At 40.4% G+C, this 18,919-nt stretch overlaps 1 long non-coding RNA gene across 1 annotated transcript in view; it reads left to right on the plus strand.

Annotated features, from left to right (window-relative positions):
• LOC141769101 (uncharacterized) overlaps positions 1-18,919 on the plus strand; it is a 56,128-nt gene that overhangs the window by 24,556 nt on the left and 12,653 nt on the right. Inside the window, exon 2 of the long non-coding RNA XR_012594261.1 lies at positions 2,313-2,383. This is a non-coding gene — a long non-coding RNA (uncharacterized LOC141769101). The remainder of the gene's footprint in view (positions 1-2,312; positions 2,384-18,919) is intronic.

The following is an 18,919-nucleotide window of genomic DNA, read 5'->3' on the forward strand; positions in this document are numbered from 1 at the left end:
TCCACTATTTCTAATCATCTTCACGCTGATATTCTGCCACAAGTTGATAATCAGTGTTGATTCAGCCTGTTGAAAACAAACGCTCTCAGTCTTTAGAGCAGAGCCATTGCCAAAAAGATGAGTTTGATTAATCTTGCTCTATAAATCTTCCGTTCTTCTTACAGTCAAGCCTGGGCCTGGGTTAGATTATCATATTCTCTTAGATGTAACGATGATTCTCATTCATCATCTTTAATCTCTCTTTTTTGTTTTTCTACATCTGTGTGAGATTTTTCAAAGTATATCGGAGCATACATTACATTTTAGTCTGGCTAAGGCTACCCTATCATGACTCAGCCCGGTCGCACTAAATGGCGTATGAGGGACACGGTAATCTGAAGTTATTTTGCGTGCAATAAGAACGCCTTTCTTGCTTTTGGCGTGTCATTTGTACACCATGTTGTCTGTACTGACTGCAATTTAAAGCGCCAGGGCTGCAACCAACGATTATTTTCATTGTTGATTAATATGACGATTATTTTCTCGATTAATCGATTAGTTGTTTGGTCTATAAAACGTCAGAAAATGGTGAAAAATGTTGATCAGTGTTTCTCAAAGCCCAAAATTACATCCTCAAATGTCTTATTTTGTCCACAACTCAAAGATATTCAGTTTACTGTCATAGATGAGTAAAGAAAACAGAGAATATTCACGTTTAAGAAGCTGGAATCAGAGAATTTTTACTTTTTTTTTTCAAAAACAATTAATCGATTATCAAAATAGTTGCCGATTAATTTAATAATTGACAACTAATCGATTAATCGTTTCAGCTTTATAAAATGCATCCGCGTCAGTGCTACGCTCAGAGCTAGTGACATAGAATAAAAACACGAGAAAGACAGCTTATGGGGGCCGGGGACGTGGATGGGTCCAACAAACACAGGACTTTAAACCAGAAGACAGTTGCTTGTGTCCCAAAGTGTTGTTGAGTTATTTTGAAGTGACGTTAGTGACGTTTGTGACGCGTTTTCTGTACTTCTGTTACGTTGTTTCCTTACATATTTTACTTAGTTTACGTACTTATTTTAAGCCCAACCATGATGTTTTTCCTAAACCTAAGTAATTTTGTTGCCTAAACCTAACTGCGGCTGTTACTGTATTTTGTTGCACATAACACGCAAAAGAGGCGTACAAATGACAAAAATGCATTCTCATGACATGCGGAATGTCCTTGTAATGTTGTGCTATTTATACGCCTTCGCATGAGATCGGGTTGCATGACAATTAAAGCACGGAGAGTTTTGGTCCTCCGGGATGAATTTCACCGGAGCTGTGTGTGAGCTAAAAGAACCATTATTCTTGACTTTTTTTACTCACAGTAATTCCCAAATGGCATGTCATTTTCTTTGTCAGGAACTGAATGGCACCTTTATTTGAGTAAATGTAGTCATTTTAATTTATTTTTCCACTGGTTGGGCTTTGCGAGATGTATTAAAGTTTGTAGACCTTTGATTCATGGACAATCTGGCCTTTTTAACACTTAATATGAATTGACCTATTTGTCTAATGGTGGTTCTGACTATGGGGGATAACGCATGCAGAAAAGGCCACAGACAGACACACAACACAGTGAGACACAAACACACACACACACTCACACGTACTTACATAAGGCTGGAGTGGTTTATAGGGTGGCAATAAAAAGAAACGCTGTGTGAAATGAATCCAGTGTGAGTTACAGTGTTTTGGAGGCCGTGTTTTCTTAGAGATGAAGAAATGGACCCGCCCAGAGTGTCATGTTTATATAAAGGATATTTATTTGAGTTAAATTTTCCAACTCTACAGGTGGGAATCTGTACGACCTGACCCTCCACGTACAAGATCTAATAAAATATGCAAACCTTGGCATACAACCTGTGTGTCTGTATTACAGAAAACACAATGTTTTATATGCCTCTTTTGTATGACTTAATGTATGTTTCATTTAACTTGATACATCAAATAAAACAAGGACAAACATATGAGGCCCATGCAAGCTGCTCAGCACAAAGAAAAGCTGACTCTGAGTTATAGCGAAGGATTTTATATGAATTTGAGGAAACATGTTGATTTGATGCTATTGTATACCACAATAGAAGTCCTTATTGCAAGTTAAAAACATAACAGGTGTACATGGTAACCTGAGCTCTAGTATACAGCCTGCAGCCTCAGGAAACGACTGCTCTCTGTTTGTATCACTATGTTTTACATTAACCATACTCTGATTATCTCTGTTTTTATAAAGGCTTCTCTATATTTTCTAACTGTATTTAATTGTGTTTGTGTGTGTGCAGGGATTGCAGAGCTGTGTGGCCAGCCCCATCTGTGAAAGTGAAACTCAGCTTACATCAACCCTCATTTACAGGTAAGAGCAAAATTAATCAATCAGTCCAGTCAGTCAAATATTTAGTTTGGTGTATTATCATGACTACTGCATTGCCCGTTTGTTGCCTGTTCATAACGGGCTGAATGCTTGGCCTGTCCTGTTGCAACTTGCAGCTTTCTCGAGAACCGCTCATACAAACAACTTCACACTCGACGCTGCGCTTCCTTGGGTCCTGAGCAATACACCTGCCATGACGCACAGTAGTTGCTTTGAACGTTGAAGAATTGATATTGAACGTCCAAATTGCACCAAATTTGATACGGCACTCCCTTGGGTCCCCAGCAGTACACTTGCCAAGTGTGAAGTCAATTGAATGAACGGTTCTTGAGATATGCGAAGGACACACACACAGACAGACAGAGAGCTTTATAGTTAGATGAATGGTAGGGTTATGATTTATTTTATTTTTACTGCTCACTATAATGTACAATGTACTGTATTCCCTCTTATACTGCAAAATATTTTGGATTATTGTGTTCGTCAAATAGCATTTATTTCATTTTAGATTCCACTTAAGTACCATTTTTAAGTGCCCTCTGTTGAACTGTTTTTATGCTATCATTTCACTTGCTGCCTTAATGGTGGAGGAGATGAGACAAATTGGCAAACATCTCTGTGAAACCCAGTGGTGATGCATATTGTCCGGGCATACATTTTACTTTTATCTATTATACACCGTGATATTTTGTTCCGACGTTGATGACAACAAATATTTCAGTATAAACATAAATCAGATCTGCTTTTAGCAATTTCTATGATCTTTTTCCATCATCACAATCGTATCTGTAATTCCTTGTTGTCCAATTCATTGTGTCAAAATGAGTTTATATTAGGGCTGTCAGTTAGCACTATAATAACGCATTAACGCAATCTCCGATCTTCCGAAGGTAGTACCAGGCTCAGTTTTAAAGCTACAGTGAAGATACTGGCATCATGAAACTAGAATCCATTGGTACCAATCATGTCATACTAGCTTGTCGCGAAAGAGGGTTAAATAATGCTCCAAACTTGTGCTAAATTTTGGCAGGGAAAGGGGGGTCCCTTGACCTCTGACCTCAAGATATGTGAATGAAAATGGGTTCTATGGGTACCCACAAGTCTCCTCTTTACAGACATGCCCACTTTATGATAATCACATGCAGTTTCGGGCAAGTCATAGTCAAGTCAGCACACTGACACACTGACAGCTGTTGTTGCCTGTTGGGCTGCAGTTTGCCATGTTGTGATTTGAGCATATTTTTTTATGCTAAATGCAGTACCTGTGAGGGTTTCTGGACAATATTTGTCATTATTTTGTGTTGGTAATTGATTTTCAGTAATAAATATATACAAACATTTGTATAAAGCAAGCATATTTGCCCACTCCCATGTTGATAAGAGTATTAAATACTTGACAAATCTCCCTTTAAGGTACATTTTGAACAGGTAAAAAAATATGCGATTAATTTGCGATTAATTTGCGATTAATCGCGATTAATCATGGACAATCATGCGATTAATTGCGATTAAATATTTTAATCGATTGACAACCCTAATTTATATACACCAACCACTGAGTACTGGAGCACAAGTGAATAGGAAGTTGGAAGTTTGCACATAAATCACTAAAAATACTGAAGCATATGGATGAGATTTGATAAAGTAACATTAGATGACCGGTCTGGTCCGTCATAGTTGTTCAGCAAACTGAGGAGCGTCAGGCCCTCATCAAGAGAAAATTGAAGCGCTGGGACCACCTTACTACTTTCTCTGCAAATACTTAGATTTTGCAGCCAACCAAGATAACCAAAATAGCCCACAATGTGCAGCTACAGTATGTCCCTGAAGGGAAGGAGGAGTCCATCTCATGTTGCTTGTTTCTCTGAAATCCAAACTTGCCAAGAGAAACATAAAGACAGTGACACCAAATCCTTCATAAATTACTGTATATTTGACTTGTCCTAAAATATCTAACTTGAGCTGTAAAAGCTCGCTGGTAAGCAATCAGTGGTGTTTTGCTACGTGTTCCGTCTCCCTTAAGCACATTGTCTATGAAAAAAATGGTTGTGGTTGTGCACATAAGAGCGACTCTTAAAAGAGAGATAGTAGAATAGCTTGTAAAAAAATATGCATGCACTTTCTGTTGAGAATTTAGATAGAACCAAATCACAACACAAGTTGTGAGCACTCCTTCTTTGCAAATATAAATGTTTCCTTTGGGACAGCAGTCTTATAAAAGCAACCTTATAGCCTGCACTAATACGAGTGATTTAACCTCAGTTGCCAAGAGAACATTTATTAGTATCTGGGAGCATTTTATAGCCAGCTGCATGGACAACTACGACAACTGAGGAGGTTTGTATCATGTAAAAGCCCCATGAACTGAAGGAGGGGTATTAAGCATTTGAATACCTCTTCGATCCATCACATGCTTTATTAGCAGCATAATGTCAGTCGCTGAGACCAGGCCTTGCTCTCAAAGCATGTATAAATGCATCAAAAGCATTCATGGATGTAATGGATGGAGTAGAAGTGCTCAACAAAGTAAAAGAGGTCCTTGCATATGTAACAGGAAAAGCTGTCCACAGCACAACTGACATCTGGACAAGTATATTCTCTACCAGTGCATATACTGTATATTCCTTAGAGGACACTGGGCCATTCAGTCGGGGCCGTCAGGTGCTGTTCACTGCACATTTACATATGGATGATTTAAATGAGGACCACACTGCAGCCAGCCGTTTGGAGTTTATTGAGCAGATGGTTTACAGAGTGAGGTGAAGGAGAGTTTCTCAGTGGGATTGTTTTGAAGCTGATAATGCCTCAAACAGCGTCCATGTGTCACATCATGTGTGCACAAAGTATTATGATCCAGATTGCCCTCCACTCAGTGGTATGCCATCATCGTGTTTGAGAGGGCTGAGGTAGATTGACATTGTCAAGACATTTTTGAGGATGCATGGTCGACTGCTTTTGAGGATAAGTCATCTTTCTCCTGTGTTGTCCTATGTGTCAATACGTTACAGGGTACTTTGATCCATCTGGAGTGTGATATAACTCTAAAGAGGGTAGCAGTGTCTGTTTACTGTAGGGGTGGCAATGGCTGTGTTGATGATGTGGGTTTCAATAAGAAAAAAGTCAATATTGGCTTAAGATTTATTACATTTCTTTTCATATTGAGTGTTTGCTCAGTATCTCCAGATTGAGAGGGCGGTGGTAAAGGTTCTGTCTAATTATTTTGTTTTATTGGAGGCTGTTGTCCAACATAAGGCCAACTGTCCTCTCTGCCTGGTGTGTGTGCCTCGGTCAAACTGACCCACCAATAGCAGCATATAACAGCCACACTGCACACAGCAGAGGTGAAGAGCAGGGGGAACTAACAGCGATGCAACCCTCTTGTCATCCGTCAAATACGTCCGCAAAGCATCTAAAGGGGGACTTGTGCCCATCGATGTACAATGCATGTGCCTGGTAACAGAAGCAGAGGGGCGTGACAAAGCGGCAGTATTGACCACCTGAACGGCTTGAACGGGCTGCACACCCTGCACGCTGTTATTGGCTGCGGGTTACACCGCCACATGGGGCACAAATGCTGTTTGCAGACGTCCAGAAGCGTCCCGAGTAAAGCAAAATAAGAAGAAAAAAGAAAATACAGGCAGAGGGCTGCAGGGTCTCTGCAGTAACAGACATCACCACACACTTCTAGTGGAGCATAAGTGATGATTGAGAGGAATCATTTTTGTATCAGTCTATACATTGTTTTTTAGGAAATTGTTGCATATTTTACCTTTAAATCATCTACAAGGAACTTTCATTTTGTGTTGATTTTGGCGGCCCCTGTGGACAAAAGCAATAGTGTTTTCCCTGAGCACCACATCCTTGTGTCATACCTAAAGATCTTGATCTGGCTAGCGCGTGTATTTGTTTAGGAAACGACTGAAAGAAAGACACAACTTGGTCATAAATTACATACCAGAGGGACAATTCAGGATTGGTTTTGAATCCTTTCTAACCCCGCAATTCTCTCCATCTGTTGATTCTATTTCAGGTGGTATATCACCTATACTTACTCTTTAGGTTCAGCGACCCTCCCTGACTCCCTAGTCGTTGAGGAAACGCTGCTGTGTGGCGTCTGTATTAAACAGCAGCCTGGAACCTTTGAGTGGGAGACGCATGTTTCAGCAGGGCCATTACTGCTGAAACATGAGAGGCTGTTTTTACATGCACACATATACACACAAGGAAATACGTGTATGAACCGTCACGCACACACACACACACACACACACACACACACACACAGGTGTGCTGGCAACAGCATCTTTCAACATGACGGGGCTCTACCCCGAGGTACACGCTGTAGAGTGGAGACGCTACGAGAGTGTGTGTGTGTGTGTGTGTGTAAATGAAGAGAGAGAAGTGGCTATTGGTGAGGTCATGAACTTAATGAAAAAAAGCAGCTTCCTTGTGCTTTTCCATTACATTTCACTCCAAGGACTTCTGTTGTGCATTTGTTGTAGATACCAACCAGATTGTGCATAAATGTTCTCTTCAATGGATAAAAACTCTTGTTCTCATTATTTCTCTTGAGAGACATTATAAAATAGGTCAATTTCCATTGCAAGCTTTGGTCTTTTCATGGTAGTATGGCTTTCCAGTGCATGAAGTATATTGGCATTTAAGTGGCTGTTAGCAGGGTGAATGACTCTTTTTAACTTCAGCAGCTGACATTAAACACTGAGGCCTTCATATTACCTGCACTAGATGAGTAAAGAGGATTAGAAAATAAGAGTATAAAAAATAGGGCTGTCAAAATTAACGCAAATTCATTTTAACGCCACTAATTTCTTTAACGCATTAACACAATCAAATCTTTCAGAGGTTGTAGCGGGCTCAGTTTTAAGGATATCATAGAAACTAAATTAGAAAACCTAAGGAATCCATTGGTACCAAACATGTCATCCTATCTTGTCGCGAAGGAGGTTAAATAACGCTCCAAACCTGCACTAAATTTTGGTGAGGAAAAACTGGCATGGCCATTTTCAAAGGGGTCCCTTGACCTCTGACCTCAACATATGTGAATGAAAATGGGTTCTATGAGTACCCACGAGTCTCCCCTTTACATACATGCCCACTTTATGATAATCACATGCAGTTTGGGGCAAGTCATAGTCAAGTCAGCACACTGACACACTGGCAGCTGTTGTTGCCTGTTGGGCTTCAGTTTGCCATGTTCCATGCAATGTTTTGTGTTACTAATTGATTTCCAATAATATAAATATACATATATTTGCATAAAGCAGCCAAGCATATTTGTCCACTCCCATGTTGATCAGACTATTAAATACTTAACAAATCCCTCTTTAAGGTACATTTCTAACAGCTACAAAATGTGTGATTAATTTGCGATTAATCACGATCAACTATTTTAATCGATTGAAAGCCCTAATAAAAAGTTAATATTAATGAACTTTATCAGTATTCTGATGGATATACCTATCACAGTAGAACATCTCATTGACAAGACAAACCATCCAAAGATTTGTGGATCTAGCAGTGACTGGGGATGCACGTTGTTTGTCCCCAAGGGGGCACCATACTTACATAGTTTTCTTCCACCTGTTGCAATCAGAAAGACTGTTTATCCTCTCCTTAACAATTATGTTCAGCTTATGGATGACATGTTTAGTGTCTTGGAGTGTTTTCCCTCTACACTTTGTAGTATGTTAAAACCAGTGAAAGTGTATTGTAGCCAAGCTTTTACTGGGTTTCAAGCACGCAGTAAAGATATTATAGGGCTCCGCTCAGTTGCTCAAGCCAAGGTTTTATCAGACAGATCTGAAGTGCTGCTCACTCGTCGCTGCGTGTGAGCTGCTGTTATGGCACTTTTTCTGTAAGCGCAGTTGCTCTCACTGCCACACATTCTCTCTCTCTGTCTCTGTTTCTTTTTCACTTTGTGTCTCTGTCTCTATCTCAGTCTCTCTCATACAGCTGCCCTTATGCTTCAGCGGCCTGCTAGCCTTCAGCAGCAGCAGCAGCAGAAAGTACTTAGTGGTCTAAAAGAGGGAGCAGTGGGCTTTGTCATAATCCCTGTTTGGGCTAGAACAGACTTCTAAATAAACTGCTGCAATGGGACACCACTGTTTACCAGCAGAAGAGGATTGTATTCAAAGTGTAGCGGTGTTGTCTCTGTGGTCATTCAGCTGTGAAGAGCCAAAACAGGAAGGACACTGGCAATGTGTACTGCAGCGACGAAAGTAAGGGAGAGACTCACAGGAGTGGAGTTTTCACAAAAGCATGAAGACGGTTTTGGTCATTGTTTGGAACATACCCATTTAAGATAACAAGCGATCCTTAGTACTGTAAACGGTTTTAGTAAAACAGCTTGTGATCGTCCAGAATGAGGCCTGACATGAAAACAAGCTAATTACTTCCAAACCTCTGCTGCCACAAGATGTCGGTACAGAGGAGAGCTGTAGGTGTGTGTGCAATTATAGCTCTGAATAACTAATGGTTTTCATTTAATGATTTCCTCTTTATTTTTATAGGTGAAAAACAGGGAAACTTTGTTGTTTGTATGTCAGTTAATGTGGGATGTTTGCAGTTATACGTTTGAGTTATAATATAATGAAATTCCTGTATTTATTTATTCAGTCACCTAACTTTACCAGGACTCTACTCTCAGAGGATTTATTTTTTAAAGGCAGTAGTGAAAGCTGGTTGGACTCAGGATATAGAGTAAAAAATATACTGTATATATATCAAAATCAATACAGCCAAACTGGCGATATTGTCTTTTTTATTTCATGTATTATTCTTTCTTGTCAATATCTGGCACCTACATTGCCGACAATGCAACGCGACCACTACAAAGAGTATAGAACCAAAGAGGCGGAACGCCAATGAGTCCATAGCCATGAATGTATAAAGAGACGTCTGTAAATCAAAAGATAAAGGTAAATCAACTTCCCAGTACGAACACTTAAATATCCCTCATTTAAATCATTATGTCCTAAAATTTATGAAATTCACTAATAGCCAAATCCAAAGTTATTTTCCTCGGCATAATGAACATGTATCAGACCCACAGGACTGCACCGTCCTGCACGCTCATATGGCATATCCGGTTCTGCCAGCTTCCTGCTAGCTGTATGCGGCTGTAATAATGGACATATTGGCTGTAATTCATCACTTTTTTTATCTTATAAATCACCCATGGGCTGTATGCTGTATGCCTGTACCGTGGTGGATGTGTTCTCTGTTCCCAACTTGAAACTGGGTTTGATTTCTATGCAGGCAGGTCAGCACAGAAAAATATTGTCTACTCTTAAGAACCAGTTAGTATATCCATTAGAATAGATAGAAAAATGAATCGCCGTGAATATACGCGGCTGACATACCAAGCCCACAACTTTGGGGCACACGTCCCTCCACATCCTCTCAGAGTCCATACATGCATTCACATGCACACACCAAAATTTAGCCTGAAGCGCACACACACCAGACACACACACACACACACACACACACACACACACACGCACACACCGACCTTGAGGGTGTTAGCGGTGCTGACGTTTGTTTGGACGGTGCTTCAATTCCTCAGACTGCTGCGAGGTCACATGGCTTGACATCAAAGAAAAGAATTTCTTCCTGGGCGACACTGAGAGCTCTGGTGTTTATTCTAAAGGTCTGACTGTCTCGCAGTCTGTGTCTCTGTCTGTCTGTCTGTGGCGGTAGCTGCCGTCATGCCTGCCTTGCCTGTCTGTCTGATTACCTGTGTCTCTTTGTTCAATAAGTTCAGAATTGTCTTTTTTTGTGACTGTAACTTTGTTTTCCTATCTTTCTCTCAGTCGCTCTCTTTTTTTGTTTTTCCTTCACCTCTTAGGTAAAAGTTCTTTATTTTTTATCCAGCTTTGGCAATAATGAATCACTCTGTGTGCTTTCACTGTAGAGAAAGATGAACTGTGGGCTACAATGGAAAAGCATTTATTTGTTGCCATGAATATTATGTTTTCAGCCCACTGCCTGTTAATGTGGAGTGACTGGATTTGGCCAATTCTTCGGTGCTTTTCACTTGAATGCCATTTAGCGAAAATTGGTGACTGCTCCATTTCTCTTCATTTTAAACAAATGCTGTTTTATTTAGCAACACTTCTTTAAACCACAGCCAGCTGAAATATGGTTGAGAAACACGTAGTTGGTCTTTGTGGTTTGGAGTGTTCTCCACCTGTCTCTTATAACTTATTGCGTTCATCTTCACATTACAAGTCTGGTCAGGATGAAGTGATATGTTGTTTTTTCCTGGTTACGGATCAACTTGTTTAAAAAAAACAAAACAAGGGGAGATGAGAAGCAGAACAATGGGGCATGTGGGCCACACTTACGGAGCTGGAGTCAATCTGTTCGGCATATAGTATGAAGCAATTGATGACAACAAGGGTGCAACATGAATAATAATAAAGTTTGTGTTCTGTGAAGAACAGTACTGTGGAACACATTTATAGTCTTGATTGTCTCGGTACCAAGCTGTGTCTCCACTGCAGAGTAATTCATGTGCACGGTTAGCTGTGAGGTTTTCCCCCCGGGGATGTGTTTTGTTTTGATGTCCTCCGCTACAGCAAGATGAATGGCCACATGGAGTGCCGAGGGGGGAGGAGGGGACCTTTGGACATGTTAAAGGACACCTGTGGGGCTTTCGGGGGGCCTCCGCATGATGGACAGGGTTCCGCTTCAGGTGGCAGTAATTTCTCTAAGCCATGGGGAGGGGCAGCGGGGTCGGATTTTGTGTGTGTGTGTGTGTGTGTGTGTGTTTGTGGGCTGTGAGCGTGTGCATGTGGTGTGTTTTTCTGTGTCACAATTTTGAAAACAAGTTTGTAACTGGCATTGATGTGTCGGTTTGTGTTAGCATTTGTTTCCTTATCATTAACTAACTCCTTTTCAATGTGCATGTGTTTGTATGCACACCATATAAACACATGTACTGTGTGTATGTGTGTGCCCGCAGGCCTATCTCTCACACAGTAATTGCTTCTAATACCACCGGGAACACCACACAGATCGTGACTCAAGTCTCACCCACAACTAATGATTATGTAAATACGATAACCATCTGAAGACATGATTGTGTGTGTGTGTGTGTGTGTGGGTGTCCTGCCTAATATACTTGTATCTCTTATCACGTGGAGATCAGCTGTTAGACAAATGTGGCATTGTTGAAGGCTGAGGTTGAGCCGAATGTGTGTGTGTGTGTGTGTGTGTGTGTGTGTTTGTGTATGTGAAGTTGTGCTTTACTAGTTCAGGGCCTCATCTGTTCTGTGCACCTGATACTGAGCTGGACCAACGTACCTGGAGAGCTCCAGGTATTTTAGATGAGAAGAGCTTGTTATTAAATGTCACAGGCCGATCTTCTAGAATAACCAATAATGTGGCAACAACCTCAGCCTCAAAACACACACACACACACACACACACACACACACACACACACACACACACACAGACTGCCACGCAGACTTTGTACGCGCAGACCTCAAAAGTGCATGTAATTATAGCAGGTTTTAAAAGACATCTAATATAACTTAATCAATTGATAGACAGCAGACAGAGCAAGGTACCAAGCTGTTTAGGGATGTGTTTATGGTTTGAAAGCCCACTAATTTTAAAAATGTACACACCAATCCCCATCAAAAATTAGGCACGTTGACACAAAATCTATGAATACACACTTTCTGTTGTGTTCTCACAGTGAGTTGGTTACAATAAAACCATACTGGCTCCACAAACCTGCTCTCAACCTTCATATGGAATGGAGATAAAGGTTTAGATAATGCTGCAGTCTGCCTTAATTGTAAATTAGTGGTGCAATGCCAACAATCTGGCAGCTCAAATTAGAACAGATGCATTCATTTATCCTCAGTACACACACACACACACACACACACGTCAAGGGTCTTTTTGTGCTCTTCGGGGAGTAATCACAAGATTGAGTTACACTGAATGACTTGAGCTGTTGTTGATACCCTAACAAATTTAACCGCATGTTCCCCTCACCTATACCCTGACTGCGATGACCTCAGGTAGCATTTCAGGAGGAGCAATGAAACGGCTGTCCAACATAAAGTGATTTGTTGATTCAAAATGATGTGCGTATAAAATGTGTTTTAGTATGACTTTAAAACAAGATTTAGACAAGTAAGCTGAACCTGACACATGAGGAATGAACCACTGCTTTTATTATATTTTATCAATGTGGAACTTAAGGGTAAAGAGAACAGACATTATGGCACTATGGTCATTTCCGGGGAAATACCGGAAGTAACCAAGTCGCCTTTACTGCGATGACGTCTCCCTACAATACGCACGCGTTTAAATGCAATCTGTACTAATAAGAAGTGTACAATTTTCTACTTTTACCTTTACTTTCTATGTAACGTTACTTTTGACAACGTTGTCTAGGATTTCGGGAAGAACCTGAGCTATTCTCAGCTGCCTAACATGGTGAAACAAGTAACGTCAGCTAAGTTAACCCTGCTTGTTTAGCGTAACTAACGTTAGTGGACTAAAGGCACTGTCTAGGGGCTGCAGTGGTCCCACAGAATATATTAACTCTATCAACCAACTGTGGCGTAAACATCATTAATCGTTCGGCATCACAAACTGAACACTTACAAAGTGTCTACTAACTGTGTTAACGGGTGACTCTCAGACGAATGCGTCGCGGTTGCTCGTAGTGACGGCAGCTGTTGAAAACACAAACAGGTGTCCTCGTAAAAGCCTTCAATTTGACTTTAATCCATTTTAAATACATCTCATCTGGGTTTATTATTTACGCCAATCATTTACACAAGTTACTACGAGCAACCACGGATGCTTTCAGCTGAAAGTCACCAGTTAACACGGTTGGCAGAGAGTAAAGTCACTTCGCCACCACAGTAATGGCAGCGCCGCTAGATCGCAGAACACACAAAACGGTCGACGGATTCGTCTATAGGTTTGTTTTGTATTGTTCAAAAATGTTGGATAGAATTCTGATTGAAATGACGGTTAATTCAAGTCGGTGTGCTTCACACAGACCATCCATAAGATATGGGCTAAAGTTCCATTTCTGAAAGTTTATATTAAACTCCAGAAAACGGCTTCATAGTTGAACTAGACTGTTTTCAGTAAATTGTATAGACTTAATGATGTGTCACACATTATATTGTCTTCTATCATCAACCTGGCTATGTCGCCTACATGATTGTATTTAAATAGTGACTGAATACACCGTTTTTTAACTGCTGCAGCTGCGGGAATGTATGTAAGACCACCCAGATGATGAAATGAGATGATGAAATGCACACGTGTGCACACAAAGACACAAACATCAACAATCGTCACCTTTTAAGAATAACCCGACACTGCCAAATTCCCCCCCCAAATAAACGTATGGCTGCTTTATCACTTAGTAACGAGATTTGAGAATATCTGTTAATGTAAAGCTGTACGCTCCGTTTTAAATGACATCATGTGGAGGAACTGGCAAACGACACAGTGCAAACTAATGTATACATTTGTGTCCGTGTACACACGCACAAACAAATTGGGTCGTGTGTTGCAATGTTTTTGCACAGGCATGCGCTTCCAGTCAGAGGGAAATTGAATTTGGGTTTTCTTAACACAGCTTGTCATATGTGTGTGTGTGTTTTTTTACTTTCATATGAGGACAGAAAGAGAGTGCCTTAGAGGGATTGCTGATATTTTTTGATATAGAGCTTTTTTGCAATTTTTGGTGAAGTCAGACTAAAACTTAAATGTAATTTCCAATATAATATGTATTTTAAAGCATGCTGTGCTAATTAAGAGTTATAAAGCTTTAACAGTATTATTCATGAGCTCTGCCATTTGTTGAACAGACGTGCGATTGATGTTCAGATCAGATGATTTGCTTCTTGGTAGCATTCCTTGTTCCCATTTGATGTATCTTTTTTCCTTATAGCATTGCGATTTAATTTTGAGTTTGTCCCAACACAACTAATATTTGTATAATATTCATATACCTAAAGCAAAAGGTTGTCTTTTTTTTGTTATCGTGGCAGTGCAGAAACGTACTCACTGTCGACCGCACTGCCAGCGGAGGTAAAGACGATCTTCTACGCGCAACAAATGCACACACACACACACACACACACACATGCGTACACAGGCATGTTTCTACGTGTCAGAGTTGTTAGCTTGGAGTGCAAAGGTCATCCTGAGGGGTCAGAGTGTCAGTCTTATGTTTCAGCTATAGAAGAGGTTCTCTGTTGCACACTGAATAGACACTGTGAATAGTGTCTTCCAAGAGAGAGAGAGAGAGAGAGGGGGATATGTGGTGGGAGTCAGGAAAGAAACAGAAGAAGAGAAACATGAAAAAAAGTTGGTTTGGGTGGGCGAAGGGTTGATGGGGGGACGAGAGAGGAAGTGAGCATTCATGTTGTCAGATAGCAGGATGATAGAGATCTTAATGACGTGTTAGGGTAACAGAATGTGTAACGCAGAGTGTGTGTATGTGTGAATGTGTTCTGGTATTTTGTCCACATGCATTCATTTACATGTATGTATGCAGTGCATGCGTGAGTGTGAGCGAGAGTGTGAGCGTATGCATGAATGAATGCATGTTTTGTGTGTTTGGTATGTCTGTTTCTCTCAGTACATAAAGGGTCCATGGTGGTCATACGAGAACCTGCGGTGAACTTAAGGATCCACGAATAGTGGATGCTCTATATTTGGGAGCTGGACCGAGGCCACTGACCCTAACGCTGACCCCGCACCTGCCCTGTGTGTATGTCTGTGGACATGGTAGGGGTCGGACAGAGGGGGGACACTCGAGTGTGCGTGTGATTTGTGTGTCTGCTTCTGCCTTTCTTTATTGTCTCATAATGCATCATGCCTTAGTGTATGTATGTGTGTGTATTGTGTATAGAGCTGCAACAATTAATCAATTAGTTGTCAACTATTCAATTAATCACCAACTATTTTATAATTGATATAATATCTTTAAGTTGTGGACAAAATAAGAGGATGTCATCTTGGGCTTTGGGAAACACTTATCAACATTTTTCACAATTTTTCACAATTTTATAGACCTAACAACTGATCGATTAATCAAGAAAATCAACAATGTCAACAATGAAAATAATCGTTAGTTGCAGTTGTTAGTTACTTTTCAAACTAACTAGTAACTTACTCCAGTATTGTAAAAATTAACCATTCACATTAGAATGTTAATTTTTTTATGTATATCAACATAAAAACAAGGTAAAAAAAAAACATGCCTGACATGCAAAAAGAGAATAATTTATCACAAAACATAATAACCATGCTAAAAATGTGCATTTGTATATTTTTGAACGCCTACAGAAAGGTGATCACACTTCTTCTCTCCTTCCTTAACTCGAAAACTTGCTAAAAAAAATGCACTCTTCTTCTCACCTATGCTAGTAAAATATCAACAATTTTTAAATAAATTAAATAAAGAAAAAATATACTATTATTATAAATAACTTTTGAGTTGTTCTTTGAGTGGAGTTGCATATTGCCAGATTTACCTATATCAGATGACCTATATCAGCTTTAAAGCTTCAAAATTGTGTCTTATTTATCCTAACCTCAGTAGGGCTCCAATTTACGATTATTTTAAATGATTATAATTCGATTAGTTGTTTGGTCTATAAAATGTCAGAAAATGGTGAAAAATGTTGATCAGTGTTTCCTAAAGCCCAATTTAATTGTTGACAATTAATCGATTAATCTTTGCAGTTTTAAACTTCAGACATCTAAGCCTGCTAGTTTACTGAAACTAAACTTGACAGACTAATGGAATTACTGTAAAAGCTTAGTAGTGTACAATGTGAGGCAGTTTGAATGTCAGATCCATATTTACGTATGTCCTGGTTTTATTTTATCATCCATCCATCCGTTCAGTTATTGAAAATGCCTCTATTCCTGAAGGGTCTGCAATAAGGCCTTTTTATTTCTGTGATAAGAGCGTAGTTAGTTATTTAGCTTTACTTACCACTAGTTAAAAAAGGTAGACCGTCGTAGCTTTTGTATGTGCGTGTGTCTGCGTAAGCAAATGCGTGACCAGTCTCTCAGCTCTTGTTCCGTATTTAGGTCTCAGGGTTCAGGGGTCATGGGGGTCGAGAGGCGGTATGAATGACTGCCTGTTATCAGGTGGCAAACAAAAGAATGTGTGTCTGTGCGTGCATGTATTTAAGAGAGAGAAACAGGAAGCCAAGATTGACTGGATGACAGAAGGAAAGAGACGGAGTCAGAGAGATGGTGATAGATGGAAATATAAACACAAACAGGAGATACATACAGGCCGGCAAAATGAAAAACAAAATGCTGCACTATAATGTGATGATGACCTTGCATCACAGCTCCAGTCTTTTTCCCTTTATTTTCAAACTTTTTTTCCCACCATGATTCTCATTTATTCCCCACCATCCTGCCATATTTCATATTTCCTCCACACTCTTCACATCTCCTATAGAGGCTATCTACAAATTGATTGGTTTAACAATCTTTAACAAATCCCATTTAATGATCAAATTAAAAAATAATAAAAAAAATGGTTTAGGGTGTGAGCATTTATAAGCTTATAAATTAGATTTTTACAAATTTTATGAAATTAGCACAATATCTAAAAATGCAAATGTCTAGCCTGTACGCAAAAGCTATTACAAAATATCTAACTGTGTAGTAGAAAGTATGGATACTCACCTCAACCTTTGTTCAAAGAAAAGTTGTGCTTTTCGATAACTGCTCTCACTTTTTTTGCCATCTTCTCGTCAACAAACAACCATTTGAAATGAAGTGATGACTACAAAGAGATGGCAGTAGACAAATTGTACAGATATTTAAACTTTCCGGTGTAAACTTCTTTTGGATAAATGCGGATCTGTCAGGCTTTCTCTCACGGTCTGTTCAACTTTTAGGTTTTAAATCATTAATCTCTTTATTTCTCTATCTTTATCCCTTTCTCTCTCCTCTCCCTTATTCATCTCACCCCTTTCCCCCTCCCTCCTGTCGCCTGTTTTTCTCCCTCATTTCATGCCTCCTCCTTTCTTTTCCCTGCTAATTGCCAACTTGTTGTAGCATCCCGGGAGCGGGGAGCTCATTAATTGGTGAAGAGGAGACAGGTGGCGCCACTATGTTGTGATGCTTCTCGTTAGTTGTGTGCATCAGTGTTCATGTATTTGTGTGTGCACGTTTGTTTTCATGAGTTTTGCCTTGTTTGTGTGTGCATTTATGTCTTTATACGCTTGTGTGTGTGAGATTCCTACATGCATGTGACTGTGTGTGTGTGTGTGTCCATGTCTAAATGTGTGTGCGTGCGTGTGGCGCCCCTGCTTGTTAGCGGCGCGGAGCCCCTTCTCACTGTAATCTCTTTGTTTATGCAGTGCGAAAAGGGCCTGGCGGGGGCATGAACTCCCCACGCTCTTATCCCACTGCGCCACTCACCCCTAGCAGACCCTCATGCCCCCCCGCCACCCGTCCGACACCCCGCTTTGCTCCCATCACCTCCCCCCATCCGACTCAATTCCTGCCCGGCTCCGTCCTCCCTCCCTGTGTCCCGTTGTCCCTCCTTCCTGTCCGGCTTTATTAACGTCAGAAACTTAAGCTGTACATTCTGCAAGAGGTCAGCAAAGATGCACCTAACTCTACAGTGGGACACCGTATTTTCTGTTACCAACAGTGTTGGGCATGTTACAAGAAAACTGTAATCCATTACTCATTATGCATTGAAAAAGGAGGGATTTACTGACCATCCAGCAGCAGCTAGCTTAGCCTCGGTGACTGCACACAGCTCTCTAGAAGTCCCAGCTGTGTGACTCCTTAGTGTAGGACCACCTGTTGCTAATGTTAGCAAGCCAGCTAAGAACATACAACACGTGAATAAGACAACTTTGGAGTTACTGGTAATCATAATTGCCAATGTTGAGACTTCAAATATAGGGAGGATTTCAAAACCAAAGCGGGGGTTTGGGGGAAAAATTTGAGTTTCAGAGACTTTTTTTCCTGCTTTCTGGTGACTTTTAAAGAATTAAAATAACAAAATAGTAAGTAGACTGCAACTGAATTTTAATGTTAAATAAGCCTACTTTTAATTTTACTTTTAATTCTCAGGGAAGAAAACTGAATAATATGCCCCTCTGGTGTGGACTTGTGTGACTCTCAGGCATAAACTAATATTCATCAGTTATCATTCATTCATTTTTTGCCCCTGCTATTTTTGTCAGTTGGCTTTCTCCATTTCTCTGTCCGTCTCTCCCTCACTGAAGGCCCTTTCAAACGCATCAACGGCACCACTGCGCTCAGTAACCCATTATTTCCAATGGCTTGTGCCACCTCGCGACGGCTTTTTGCTGCCAAACTTTGGGTGCTGCACGCTGTGATGTGCGGCCAACGCAGCTCAAACCGCGACGCCGCGAGTAGCTTTTTTTCTGTCGGGAAACGACATTGGATGTAACAATAGAGCTATTGTCGTCCGGTGGAAACAGTAGGGCT

Source organism: Sebastes fasciatus, chromosome 6, assembly GCF_043250625.1.
Source record: "Sebastes fasciatus isolate fSebFas1 chromosome 6, fSebFas1.pri, whole genome shotgun sequence".
Classification (NCBI taxonomy): domain Eukaryota; kingdom Metazoa; phylum Chordata; class Actinopteri; order Perciformes; family Sebastidae; genus Sebastes; species Sebastes fasciatus.